This window comes from Podarcis pityusensis, assembly GCF_964106645.2.
Source record: "Podarcis pityusensis genome assembly, chromosome: 2".
In the NCBI taxonomy this organism is placed as follows: domain Eukaryota; kingdom Metazoa; phylum Chordata; class Lepidosauria; order Squamata; family Lacertidae; genus Podarcis; species Podarcis pityusensis.
This window is the reverse complement of record NC_138029.1, coordinates 105960294-105973256: the sequence shown is the minus strand read 5'-3', so window position 1 is coordinate 105973256 and position 12963 is coordinate 105960294. Positions and strand designations below refer to the sequence as shown.

At 40.8% G+C, this 12963-nt stretch overlaps 1 long non-coding RNA gene across 1 annotated transcript; it reads right to left on the bottom strand.

Moving 5' to 3' along the window:
* Nucleotides 1-4597: 4597 nt before the first annotated feature.
* LOC308471664 lies at nucleotides 4598-8824 on the bottom strand. The gene is made up of 4 exons (XR_013983045.1): nucleotides 8805-8824; nucleotides 7352-7369; nucleotides 5455-5520; nucleotides 4598-5050 (listed from the first exon to the last, which is right to left on the bottom strand). It is a non-coding gene; the product is annotated as an uncharacterized lncRNA (long non-coding RNA).
* Nucleotides 8825-12963: the final 4139 nt, after the last annotated feature.

The window sequence follows — 12963 nt, the reverse complement described above, 5'->3', positions numbered from 1 at the left end:
TATGCCAGAGGAATCATTAAACTGTGCAGGTGGAATAACTCGTTCAGTGTCTGGCTAATAAATGAAGGTTACAGAACAGCAGATTTTTATTTTAGTTATAAATTTATTTGTAAGGGAAACTGTAGCTATTATAGAGGGTCGATTTATGAATCATAAGGTAATGTCTTACACCACAATAAAAAAGGCATAAACCTGAGTGCATTAGAATCCACCAGCTGCATGAAATAATATCCTAAGTTGGGTGTGGGTGTTTCTGGTTGGTTGGCTGGCTGGCTGGCATCTGTCTGTCTCAAGAGAAGGAAGAAGAAAAGCAGTAACATCAGAGAGGAAAGAAATGCAAAGAATAAAGGTGGTAATAAATATGTTAAAGTTTAATTTTGTCAAAAATGATTATTCACAATTCACAAAGCAACATTAACACAAACACCCTAGCATTGGTTAGCTAATTAACACCTTTTGAGGATTAAAGACCATTTTCTTAGGCCACTGGGATGATAGAATTGAAATCTTGATAAATTGTAATTCACTAGATTCACCCTACAATCTTTCTCTGCAGTTCCTTTATTCAAGCACGACCACCTTAAGGTGAGTAACAGTACAGTATTCTGTGAGGTTGAAGCATTGTATGAATTTCGCCACAGATTGGACACTTGATTCTAGAGTCCTTGCCTTGAAAAGTTCAAATATTTGCAAACCAGTGGAAGATACCATTGTTCTTATTTGTTTAAAAATTTTCAGTCCCACCTTCCCACTACAATAAGTCCTGAAGGCAATTGGTGACGGAGGAAAGCAGAATGTCAGAGAAGGATCTGAAATATTTTCCTTGAAGCTTGAATTTGTTTTATTCTGGATTGTTTGATTTGATATTTTATGTAAACTGGTTTGAGATTTGTTCTTTAAAATGCAAAGCAGCATAGAAATGAAATGAAATGAACAACAACAGCAATCACTATCCTACAAGGGCGGGGAATGGTACCTAGACATTGCGTTATGACGACCGTAACCTAGGCTTAAGGTGCCATTAGATTATATACAGTGGTACCTTGGGATGCGAACAGGATCCGTTCCGGAGCCCCGTTCGCATCCTGAATGGAACGTAAGATGCGCATGCGCGGGTCGTGTTTTGCCGCTTCCGCGCATGAGTGTGACGTCATTTCGAGCGTCTGTGCAAGCGGTGCAACCCGGAAGTAACACACTCCGTTACTTCTGGGTTGCTGCGGAGCACAACCCGAAAGCGCTCAACCTGAAGCACATTCTTTTTTTTTTTTATAAGATATTTATTGAGATTTTCCAAATGTTACAATATAAAAATGAAAAAAAAAGGGAAAAAAAGAAAAAATACAAAATACAAAATAAAAATGATTAAAAACCACTCAATTTTTCCATTACTTATTTTTCCTTAGCTTGTTTCCCGGACCTCCTCATACCTCCCTTTTTTGTATTCCAGTTCAGTTTGTTGGTTCAGCAAATCCTTACCCTCTTTGTTTATCCTAATCTTTGGTCTTAAATTAGTAACGTTAGATTTTTACCTATTAACAACCCATTTTTCATATACCCTTAAAGCATTACAGCTGGAAACCACTTAATTTCTATCCAACATCATTCTAACATTCATTAATTTTACAATATTTCTATAGATAGTCTTTGAATTTCTTCCAATCTTCTTCCACCGACTCTTCTCCCTGGTCTCAGATTCTGCCAATCATTTCTGCCAGTTCCATATAGTCTATCAGCTTCATCTGCCATTCTTCCAGAGTGGGTAGATCTTGTGTCTTCCAATACTTTGCAATGAGTGTTCTTGCTGTTGTTGTGGCATACATAAAAAAAGTTCTGTCCTTCTTTGGCACCAATTGGCCGACTATGCCTAGGAGAAAGGCCTCTGGTTTCTTCAAGAAGGTATATTTAAATACCTTTTTCAATTCATTATATATCATCTCCCAGAAAGCCTTAATCCTTGGGCACGTCCACCAAAGGTGAAAGAATGTACCTTCAGTTTCTTTACATTTCCAGCATTTATTATTGGGCAAATGATAAATTTTTGCAAGCTTGACTGGGGTCATGTACCACCTGTATATCATTTTCATAATATTCTCTCTTAAGGCATTACATGCCGTAAACTTCATACCTGTGGTCCATAACTGTTCCCAGTCAGCCATCATTATGTTATGTCCAACATCTTGTGCCCATTTAATCATAGCAGATTTCACCGTTTCATCCTGAGTATTCCATTTCAACAGCAAGTTATACATTTTTGACAAAATCTTAGTTTTGGGTTCTAACAGTTCAGTTTCTAATTTTGATTTTTCCACCTGGAAGCCAATTTTCTTGTCCAAATTGTATGCCTCCATTATCTGATAATAATGAAGCCAGTCTTGCACTTTGTTTTTTAATTTCTCAAAACTCTGCAATTTCAGTCTATCTCCATCTTGTTCCAGAATTTCCCAATATTTCGGCCATTTGACCTCCATATTGAGCTTTTTCAGAGCTTTTGCTTCCATCGGTCAACCTGAAGCACATTCAACTCGAGGTATGACTGTACAGTGGTACCTCGGGTTAAGTACTTAATTCGTTCCGGAGGTCCGTTCTGAACCTGAAACTGTTCTTAACCTGAAGCACCACTTTAGCTAATGGGGCCTCCTGCCGCCGCCGGAGCACGATTTCTGTTCTCATCCTGAAGCAAAGTTCTTAACCTGAGGTACTATTTCTGGCTTAGCAGAGTCTGTAACCTGAAGCATATGTAACCTGAAGCATATGTAACCCAAGGTACCACTGTATCTGATTTTCTAACACTTTCCCCATATTTCCACATGGCATTGTTACAACATGAGGTATTCCCGACTGAATCAATTTTTTAGTCGCTTTGAGGTGGGAACTGGAACTACCGTCACTACAGCATTGGCTACCAGCACATCATCAGAAACTACTACTGATAGACAACCATTTTTATTACAGACCTGTGACGTACAACGTGCCTTTCGGAGCATTAACATTAGGAAGGCAGCTGGACCGGATGGAATCATGGGACGGGCTATTAGGGACTGCGCTGCAGAATTAGCTGGTGTGTTTACGGACATTTTTAACCTATCCCTGTTGCAGGGTTCTGTCCCTACCTGCCTGAAGACATCGATTATAGTGCCAGTCCCCAAGCAGTCAGTGGTGGTATCTCTCAATGACTATAGACCAATAGCCCTAACATCTGTCGTTATGAAATGTTTTGAGAGATTGGTGCTAGATCATATTAAGGCTGGTCTTCCATCCACTCTAGACCCGTTCCAGTTTGCATACAGAAGAAATAGATCTACTGATGATGCTATTTCCATCGCTGTCCATACTGTACTGAGTCATCTAGAACGACAGGGAACCTACGCAAGGCTGTTGTTTGTGGACTACAGTTCTGCCTTCAATACAATTCTGCCAGACAGGTTATTTCTTAAAATGACCAATTTGGGTATACATCAGAAGATCTGTCTGTGGGTAAGGAATTTCCTGACTGATAGGCCGCAGACAGTGAGAATGGGCCCTTACTATTCTTCTACTCTAGTATTAAGCACAGGAGCCCCTCAGGGATGTGTGCTAAGTCCCTTTCTCTATTCCCTGTACACATTTGATTGCACCCCACTGTATAAGTCCAACACAATCATCAAATTTGCGGATGATACAACAGTGGTGGGGCTCATTAGTGAGAACGATGAGACTGCTTATAGGAAAGAAGTACAGGGGTTAATTCAATGGTGTAAAGAAAACAATCTTATGCTTAACACCAAAAAAACCAAAGAACTCATAATTGACTTTAGGAGAAAGAAAAGTGTATTTTTACCATTGCACATAAATGGCGAGGAGGTGGAGAGGGTTGGTAGTTTTAAATACCTGGGCATTTACATCTCTGAGGACCTCTCATGGACTGCAAATATTAATATGGTTGTGAGGAAGGTGCAGGGGAGGTTGTATTTCCTGAGAATGCTCAGGGGACTGAATCTATCTCAGCACCTACTTCTGTCCTATTATCACAGTACCATCGAGAGTGTCTTAACCTATAGTATATTATCGTGGTATGGGAGCAGCTCTGAAACGGATAAAAAAGCTTTACAGAGAATAATTAAAATTGCCCAGAATGTTATTGGGCTCCAACTACCAACCCTGGATGAGATCTTCACGTCTCGCACTTTGAGGAAGTCACACAATATCCTGAGAGATCCCACCCATCCCGCTCACAACTTCTTTGAACTGTTGCCTTCGGGCAGAAGATATAGGACAATGAAAACACGAACCACACGCCTTCTGAATAGTTTCTATCCAAGAGCTCTGATTGCACTAAATAATGATCTCAGGGCCAGTTGCAAGAAATAGCAAGCAGGGAGTAGGAAGGAATGAGACAGGTTTTTAGGTTATGTTATGCTTTTAATAGGTTATGTTACATTCTGGAGTATGATATGTTTTTATAGATTATGTCTGAATAGGATGAGAGTGTTGGAGATACGTGCAAATGTGTATGTGAACCCGGTCTTTGGGTGGGTGTTTGATTTTCGTTGTTGTGTATACTGTGTATATACGGACAATGACAATAAATTTATCTTATCTTATCTTATCTTATCTTTAGCAAAAAGGCTCGTTATTATACAATCTCTGATCTGGCAAGAAATTGGTGCTCATTCTTCCCTGCATGTCAAGTTGTAGCATGCAGATGGATGTTCTTAGCACCTGTCCTATAGCTGTGGGAAGCCTGTCCCAAAGAGGTTGTTGTGGGGCTTTCTTGTGGCTGCATATGGACTGATATGCAGGAGTTAAGCCTATGGTTTTACAGAGTTGTTCTTTTTTTCCACCCCAAGTCTTTTGGATGCAGTTGGGTTAGCCTCGTTCTGTTACAACCATCCTTGATCAGTTCTGGGAGCAATTGTCAATATGCCGCAGCCAATCAAATTTCCCGTTGAGCAAAATACCGAGGATTTTGTTTTGCTTCGTTTTTCAATTTTGTATAACCGAAGGTGCAAAATGTTCCAGGCAGCAGGTAATTGGGAATCAGCTTTTCCATTCTCATGACTTTCTTTCCAGGCTGATAAGAGACAAGAAACATTTATTGGCTCTGTAATGTACCCTTAAAAAAAAAACCAATCACCATAAAATCAAAGAACAGATGGTTTTGATGGAATTAAGCTATTTTTAGCTCAAGACAAACAGAAAAGCAAAGTATAGGCGTGTATGACTTCCTTCACCTCTGTTTATAAAGCAGCATCGTTTTCCTAAAAATGCTTCTGTTGCACGTCTTTCCAGGCCTCCATTGATGCCTCTGTATCAGAGCTGTCTCTGCATATGAATCTTACACCAGCCACCACCTCTCCTATGCTTGCATTAGATGCTGGAAAGCCAGGAGGAATCAAGTAATGTTACATAACACGACGTATTGTTATGCTGTGTGGCAAGAGGAACAGCACAGAAGGGCTGGGGAAAGATACCAACCTATTAACTTCCTCTTGAATATCTGCCTTTGATCCTTGTCCAACATAAGTGCTTTGTGTTGGCGGCCTAAACAATTCATTTGTCGTAGTAAGGAAGAGATATAGTGGAGGTTAGCTTGATAAACAGGAACCCTGAGGTATATTAGATGAATTTCAAATAATGTGTGATCCCTACTAATAGCAGAGGGCAGCAAGCTCAAAGTCGTCATAGCCCTGTAGATGGTAGCCAAATTGTGGAGTGTGTCTATCCTGTAATAGTCCCACTCTTTTCTTTTCCCCACCCAGGCTTCCTTCCTTCCTTTCTTTCTTTCTTTCTTTCTTTCTTTCTTCCGTGTAGAGCATAAGCGCAGGGATTCAGTCACATAATTATCAAAAATATGTTATGGTATTTCCCCATTAGGTGGGGTCTATAAGAATTGGAGCATAAGTCAAAATGAAAGGGAGTAGGGATATGGTTATATTTTGTAACTGACCATATTGGAGGGGGAAAACACTGCTATCCATGCAAACTGCTTGTGCACTAAAGCCAGTATTTTACTAAGTGCTACTCAGAAGACCCATTGAAATGAACAAGCAGGACTCGCATTGAATACCACCCATATATTCTAGTGCTTGTGGAAATGTTCAGGGTGGCAGGAGAGGATATATTGTTTATTAATATCCTTCCTAACTTGCACTAGCAAGTTCCTTTACTTAGCAGAATTTACATTCCCCTTCTCACGCACAGCAAAGAACTAGTTGCAAACTCGTGTGAGTTTCTTAAGACAATACACAATTCAGTCTGGCTTATCCAGATTGAAATGTGTTCTAATATTTTCCTGGTAAGACCCGCTTGAATCCCCCCTAAAAGAATAAAGACACCACAGTCTTATTCATAAGCAATAAAAAGAAAGTTTACTCACGATCAGGCAGAGCACAGTGTGATCCCTGAAGGCAGACTTTAGGCTTAAAGTTACAAATGTATAAAAATGCGTTTACCCCATAAGGGAGATGACCTGAGGGACTGCTCGGTTGGCAGCCAGCAGTTCATTTCAGGAAGTTCGCAGGACGAAAAGAAGATGGAAAAGAGAGAGAGTGGCAGCATGCCTTGTCCTTTTACCAGGTCTGGAAAAGTCAGGCCCACCCACTAGTCACATGCAAGGAAGGATGCTCCAAGCCAGGAGGAACAGTAAGTTTCGACTGGCTGGACCAAACATTCCCTTGCATGTCCACTCTAGGAAAACAAGGAATGTTGTACTTGACTGCTCTCAGTGGATTATATCCTACAGTGCTGTGGGAGAAATTCAGCATGCTGCCAGTTAGAACAGCCCCATGGGTATATTCAAGGGGGCAGCTGCCCCCCAAAATTAAGTCAATAAATAAAAAAAACCAACTGACCAATCACATCACAGATAACTTGGTTCTGTCCTCCCCCATAAAGCCTCCCCCCAATAAAGCCTGGCTACGCCCATTAACAGCCCACCCTTCCTCTGCATACCAGTGGGAGTGGCATGGGAGGTAGAGGGGGAAAGCCCCATTACACTGAGCCTAAGAGTGACTTCCCAGGAGGTAGATCTATGAGCTCCTAGGGGAAGCAATATTTGAACTGAGGACATCTGGGTTTGTAGTTCATAACTTAGCTACTATGTTGTGAAGCTGTGACACCAGCATTACCCATTACTGCTTGCTTATTCACTTGGAATAATTTTCTTTTGATAACCTTTTTAAAGGCCACATTTTAATTTAGTACTGGTTGTGTGTCTCTTTGGGTTGCCTTGGACAAGATTTAATAAATTTAATAAATAATAATAATTTTAAACAAATTCTAACCATCCCGTGGCTTTGCGTTCCTATTAACACGAGTAAGGACACTTTACATTGTGTGTGTGTGTGTGTGTGTTGGTTGCAACACAACTTACCTGCCTTCACTTTCTGCCCTGAACCAAAAGATAAACAACATTTTAATGAGTGCTTGCTTCTGTTGGCAGCATATTGCATTCAATGAGTTCATCAATCATATTTAAACACTAGTTCAAAAGCCTTTGCACCATATATGAATGTTCAAGTGGCATTTTGCAGAAAGCTGCAGTGATTGGTTATCTAATTGGTTAGATTGCTTTCTTGATTAAAAGGCTTTTACTGGATTAAATGTGTCATTGATCAAAAGAGTAGATGAAAGAGAAATGATTTGTTTATAATTATAGTACTTGGCACTAAATGGGAGTGTCATTCTAAACAGGGTTCTTAAGCTCGTTTAATTGTGAAAGCGTGACACCTGACATTTTGGAGTTGTTTGCACAGTGACCTAGTTTGCATATCATGATAAGGTTTATTGTGATGTGTCCAACCCTAGTAACCCTTCGGCTCCTCCCTGTTCCTCTTTCTTCTGTGACTGGAACAAGGACTGTAGATGCTTTCACTTTCGGTAAAACACAACTTCCCATTTTGTCCAAACTGGGGATCATGAGTTAATGCTAACTCTGGTTGGTTTAAACAAACCAGCTTCATAACCCAAGGTTTGAAGTTGGCTTGTTTTGAAATCAATCTAAGTAGCATTGATCTAAAATTCCAGATTCAGCTGGAGCAGGAAGTCATGATTTACTCAAAGTGAAACTAAAAGCTCCTGCGTGCTTCTTCCCAGCCACACAGGGAGGTGGAAGGAGGGGTGCAGGAATCTAAAGTTCAATGCAACTGGTGGAAATCAAGATAAACCATGGTTAATTTGATGTGTGAACATGGCTGTGTACACGTGGTTGTTTTTCTGTAGTCATGTGTGATTGTGTGTAATTTATTCATGTGTTTTTAAGGGCTTTCTGGGTGATATCCCAGGATCCTGTTGCCATTCCTTCACCTTGAAGAAAGTTGGGCAGAATGCTGTAACCCTTACATTACAGCATTTTGATTAACTATAGTTAAGAAATACATTGCTCCATTCTCTCCCTCCTCTTCCACTTTCTGGAGCAAATTTTCCCTTCTTTCCCTCTGCCCTCTTTAACAGTGGTTTAACGTTACATCTGCACCAGCTAATGCCAACCAGATTCCCTCTTAACCAGAGTTGATCTCTTTCAAATCCTTGTTAAGGTGAGAATGCCAAATTCTGGTTAAGACTGGGAAAGGAAGAAGTTGTAGCCATCTGTCATGGATGCTTTCTTGAGATTCCTTCATTGCAGGGAGTTGTATCAGATGACCTTCAGGGTACCTTTCATCTCTACAGTTCTATGATTCTACGGTCCTTGATTTGATAAATGTATTCTTAGAACTTTATTTTTCTTACATTAACGGACAGATTTGTGTTGATTGAATTAAGTCTCAATCAACTCTCATTCATCGTTTTACAATTGGGTAACAATTTTCACTACTTTTATATCTTACCTCTCTTCACATTCTGGTGGCCCTGGAAAATAAATGTTATGCAGTGTGAATGGAGGTGATTGTAGAAACCTAAAACAGAGCCTGGTTTTACTTAAAGATTCTGCATCCTAGCCGTTCCGCTTGTTTAGCTACTAGGACCCAAATTCACAACTAGAGATGGGGCATAATTTGCTTGAAATTGCTGCTTTTCTCCTTGATTTCTGTCATCGTCAGTGTTTGTCTTTAACTTGGCTAAAACTCAACTCTTGGGCTCCCATGTTGATTCTGCAGGCTTCATTTGACCACACCTCTCCCAAACACCCTAAGACTTAACTAGAATCCAGTTTTAAAAATAGGGAGCTTTGCATGCCAATTCGATAGACAGTCTTTCAATCCAGCCCTAGAATCTTACTTTGTTTGACAAAAAGAGATGTAGTGTCTTTCAATAACAGAATAAGATGGGCAGGACTGTCACTGATGGCTAGCCTGCGCCTCTCCTACACTACCTAGTACAGTGGTACCTTGGTTTACGAACTTAATCCGTCCTGAAGTCCGTTCTTAAACCAAAGCGTTCTTAAACCAAGGCATGCTTTCCCATAGCAGCGGGGGACTCAATTTACAAATGGAACACACTCAACAGGAAGCGGAACATGTTCTTATTCCAAGGCAAAGTTCACAAACCAAAACACTTCCGGGTTTGCAGCGTTCTTAATCCAAGTTGTTCATAAACTAAGCTGTTCTTAAACCAAGGTACCACTGTAATGTGTAATAAAACAAAAAGTGTGCAGCATTAACAGCAGAGCGTTCATTTTCCTTGCTTCATTTCTCTCTTACTGATAATGTTGCCGCTTGGAAGTGCAGGAATTTTGATTGAACACAATTTGCTCTGCCTGCGGAAGGCAAATAAGCATTGTGTTGTTGAACGTCCACTCCTCAGTGTTAACTTACTGTGACAATCTTTAAAAGAAAAGGGAAAAAATTGAAGCTGCTACCCCCACACTAGATCAAGCAAAGTGGATCAGGGCAGCTCATTAGATTCCCTTGGCTCCCACAGTTAAGGCGAAACAGGACCAATTAATTGTCTAATTCCCCGCTTCCACCCAAAGTCCAAGGATTGATTCATCACACCCTTAAGCGTGATGAGAAGTGCTGCCCATAGCAAGCGGTTTTTGCGCAACTCTCCCCTGCTTTCTTGAGAAACCACTACTCTCCTCAGTAGCCCTTAGCAAAAATTATTCACCAAGGTTGTGGTAAGGTAAAGGGACCCCTGACCATTAAGTCCAGTCGTGGACAACTCTGGGGTTGCGGCGCTCATCTCGCTTTACTGGCCAAGGGAGCTGGTGTTTGTCCTCAGACAGCTTCCGGGTCATGTGGCCAGCATGACAAAGCCACTTCTGGAGAACCAGAGCAGCGCACGGAAACGCCATTTACCTTCCCGTCGCAGCAGTACCTATTTATCTACTCGCACTGGTGTGCTTTTGAACTGCTAGGTTGGCAGGAGCTGGGACTGAGCAACGGGAGCTCACCCCGTTGCGGGGATTCGAACCGCCGACCTTCTAATCGGCAAGCCCTAGGCTCTGTGGTTTAGACCACAGCACCACCTGCGTCCATGGTTGTGGTACCATACATCATTTCTTGGCTGCTCTGTTGCAAACCCTTTAAGCTCTCGCTGCCATGCCGCACCAACTCACCTGGGTCACTGGAAGCCCCACAACCCATGGCTGTCTTGAGTGCTCCACTTCCAACCTGACTCCTGGTCCAATGCCTGCCAGCACTGCTGGTTTTATAGTGCTATTTTTTGAGCTGTTTATGATATCTGAATCTGAGCTTATGAAGGCTTTAAGGATTATTGTTACAGAGAATAGATCTGCATGAAAAGGAAACAGCCCCTTGCCACCAGGAAGGATGATCCGTATGGTTCTCATTAAATTAATGCAAGTTTTATCTTAATTTGTTTGAGTTCTTGTTTGGCACTTGAGTTGCGTTTGCAATTCACTTTAAAACATCATTTCAATACAAAGCAAATTTTAGGACCTAGGAGCACCAATGATTCAGTTATATAGTGGCAAAAAGTAGCAAGCTTTGTTCCATAGATTTCTAGGAACATGTAGGAGAAAATGCACTGAAAGTAATGTAGCCTATTTTAGTCTGTCTGAGCAGGGCTGAGTGTTCTGTTGCTTGCCAGTAGAAAGCTGGAATAGAGTAGAACTTGCTGTTAGAGTATGTTATATTCGGGTCTCTGTGTGTACTGACTTTTTTGGGGGGGGTAGTTCTACACAAATTCACCCATTTCTCAGACTTGTATAAATTATGCAAACTAAACAAATTAGTATGTTCTCATTTTGCATAATTGTGGTTCCTTGCCAACAGGAAATCTTTTAGCTTCCACTCATATAATTCTAGGAACTTTTTAAAAATGAAAACTCAGATCCTTTGGAAATGGAGCTCTTTACTCATGGAATTGCAGCAGATGTATAGCACTGGTTATAATTGTTTATAAAGCCATTCTCTCTATTTGAGCCTGTTTTTGCCACTTTGGTCAGAAAAAAATGCCCTTCTTGTACTAGGTATGTTTTTTTTTCTAACAGTGCCCAGGTTTAAAACATGAGGGGTAATAAACCATCCCTTGGTTATCCTAATAGGTCCATAAATTTAGTTATCATACCTTACAGTTACTGATAAGCTATTGATGGACTTAATACTCCATGAATTTATATAATTTAATAAAGCCACCTATTAGTAGCCACATCTTGTGGCAGTGAGTTCCATCAGTTGTTTAATGTGAAGTTTACAGCTGTCCTGAGCCCAATGCCAATCAAACATTTCAAAAGCCAAAGCTTCAAAATTTATAAGGATGGGAGAAAAGTGTGTGTACCTATCTTATCTGCAAAGTGTTTGTAAGCCTCTGTCATGCCTCCATGTTTCTGTTTTTTCTATTCATTTTTAAACTTGGTGATTGTTTCACGTTGGAGTGTTCAGTACAGTTGGAGAATAGCTTTAATGCTGTTGTCAACTTCAGCTTTGGGAAGTAAAGGTAAGCTCTCGAGTTGAAGGACTGTGTGCACATTTTCCTGGGGAAGCATTCCTTAATAATGCCAGCTAGTCATGCTCAGTTTGGTTTATTAATGTTGAACCGTAATTGACAGGATAATCAGCATTATTATGTTTGTACAAGAAAGCTCTACTTTGCCAAGTTCCTTGAAGCCCTGTGGAAGTATACCATGGAAGAATAACCTTGCCGCTTGCATGTTCTTAAACTGCATGACAGAAACATGCTATGTCCTTCAGAGGTGGCGAAGACTGTCCCTTTCACAACTTTTTAAATGAGGATTTTCTTTTGATGATGTCCTGCTTTCTAGACTATTCTTTCTGCTAAGTCTAAAGAGTGTGGAGGGCACAGATCTCTTGCCCATTAACCAACTTTCCCAAATAACAGGAGGAAAACATGATTTGGACAATTAGAACCTCGAGTCCTAATGCTTGTCTCTCTTTCCTGGTGCCACCCATGGATCAACAATCACCTTCATCACATTATAGTGAGAGAAGCAATTCTGAGTCATGTCAAAGTCCATTGCCCATCTTTCTCTATGTGACATCCTCATGTACAATTCCCGTTGTCTAGTAGTGCATAGGCTGGTTGAGGCTGATAGAAGTTGTAGTCCAAAACTTCTGAGGGGCACAGGATTTCTGGAAACTGTGCTACATGATGCTTTACAAAGAGGAATAAGGGAAGGGAAAAAAATCCAGGTCCCTACCCCCAGTGAGCTTACAATATAAATGTCAACACTGGAGGAATGCTGAAAAGACAAGGGCACCTAGGGATATGAACAGACATGGTTAAATGGGCAAGTTTTAATCCTTTAAAGATTAATTTTGGACTAAGCACCATTGGAAACAGCTGGACTTTCTTTTGATTGGCATTCATAGGTCTGTTCTGCAGAGCTTCATTTTTCCCTTGGGAAAGGCTAAGCAATATGCTGTATGGAAAATGTGCACTTTGGGGGAAGGAATTGAAGGAAAAGAAGTAGAGAACTATGCAGGTGATACAAGAGGGTATCCCAGAAATGGCACCAAAACCAAGCAGATCCATTGCAGTTTCTGAGCAACTTGATGGTGGTGAAAATGTCAGTGAATATTAGAAGCAGAGAGATAATGGTGAATATAAGGCAGAGAGGAGTGA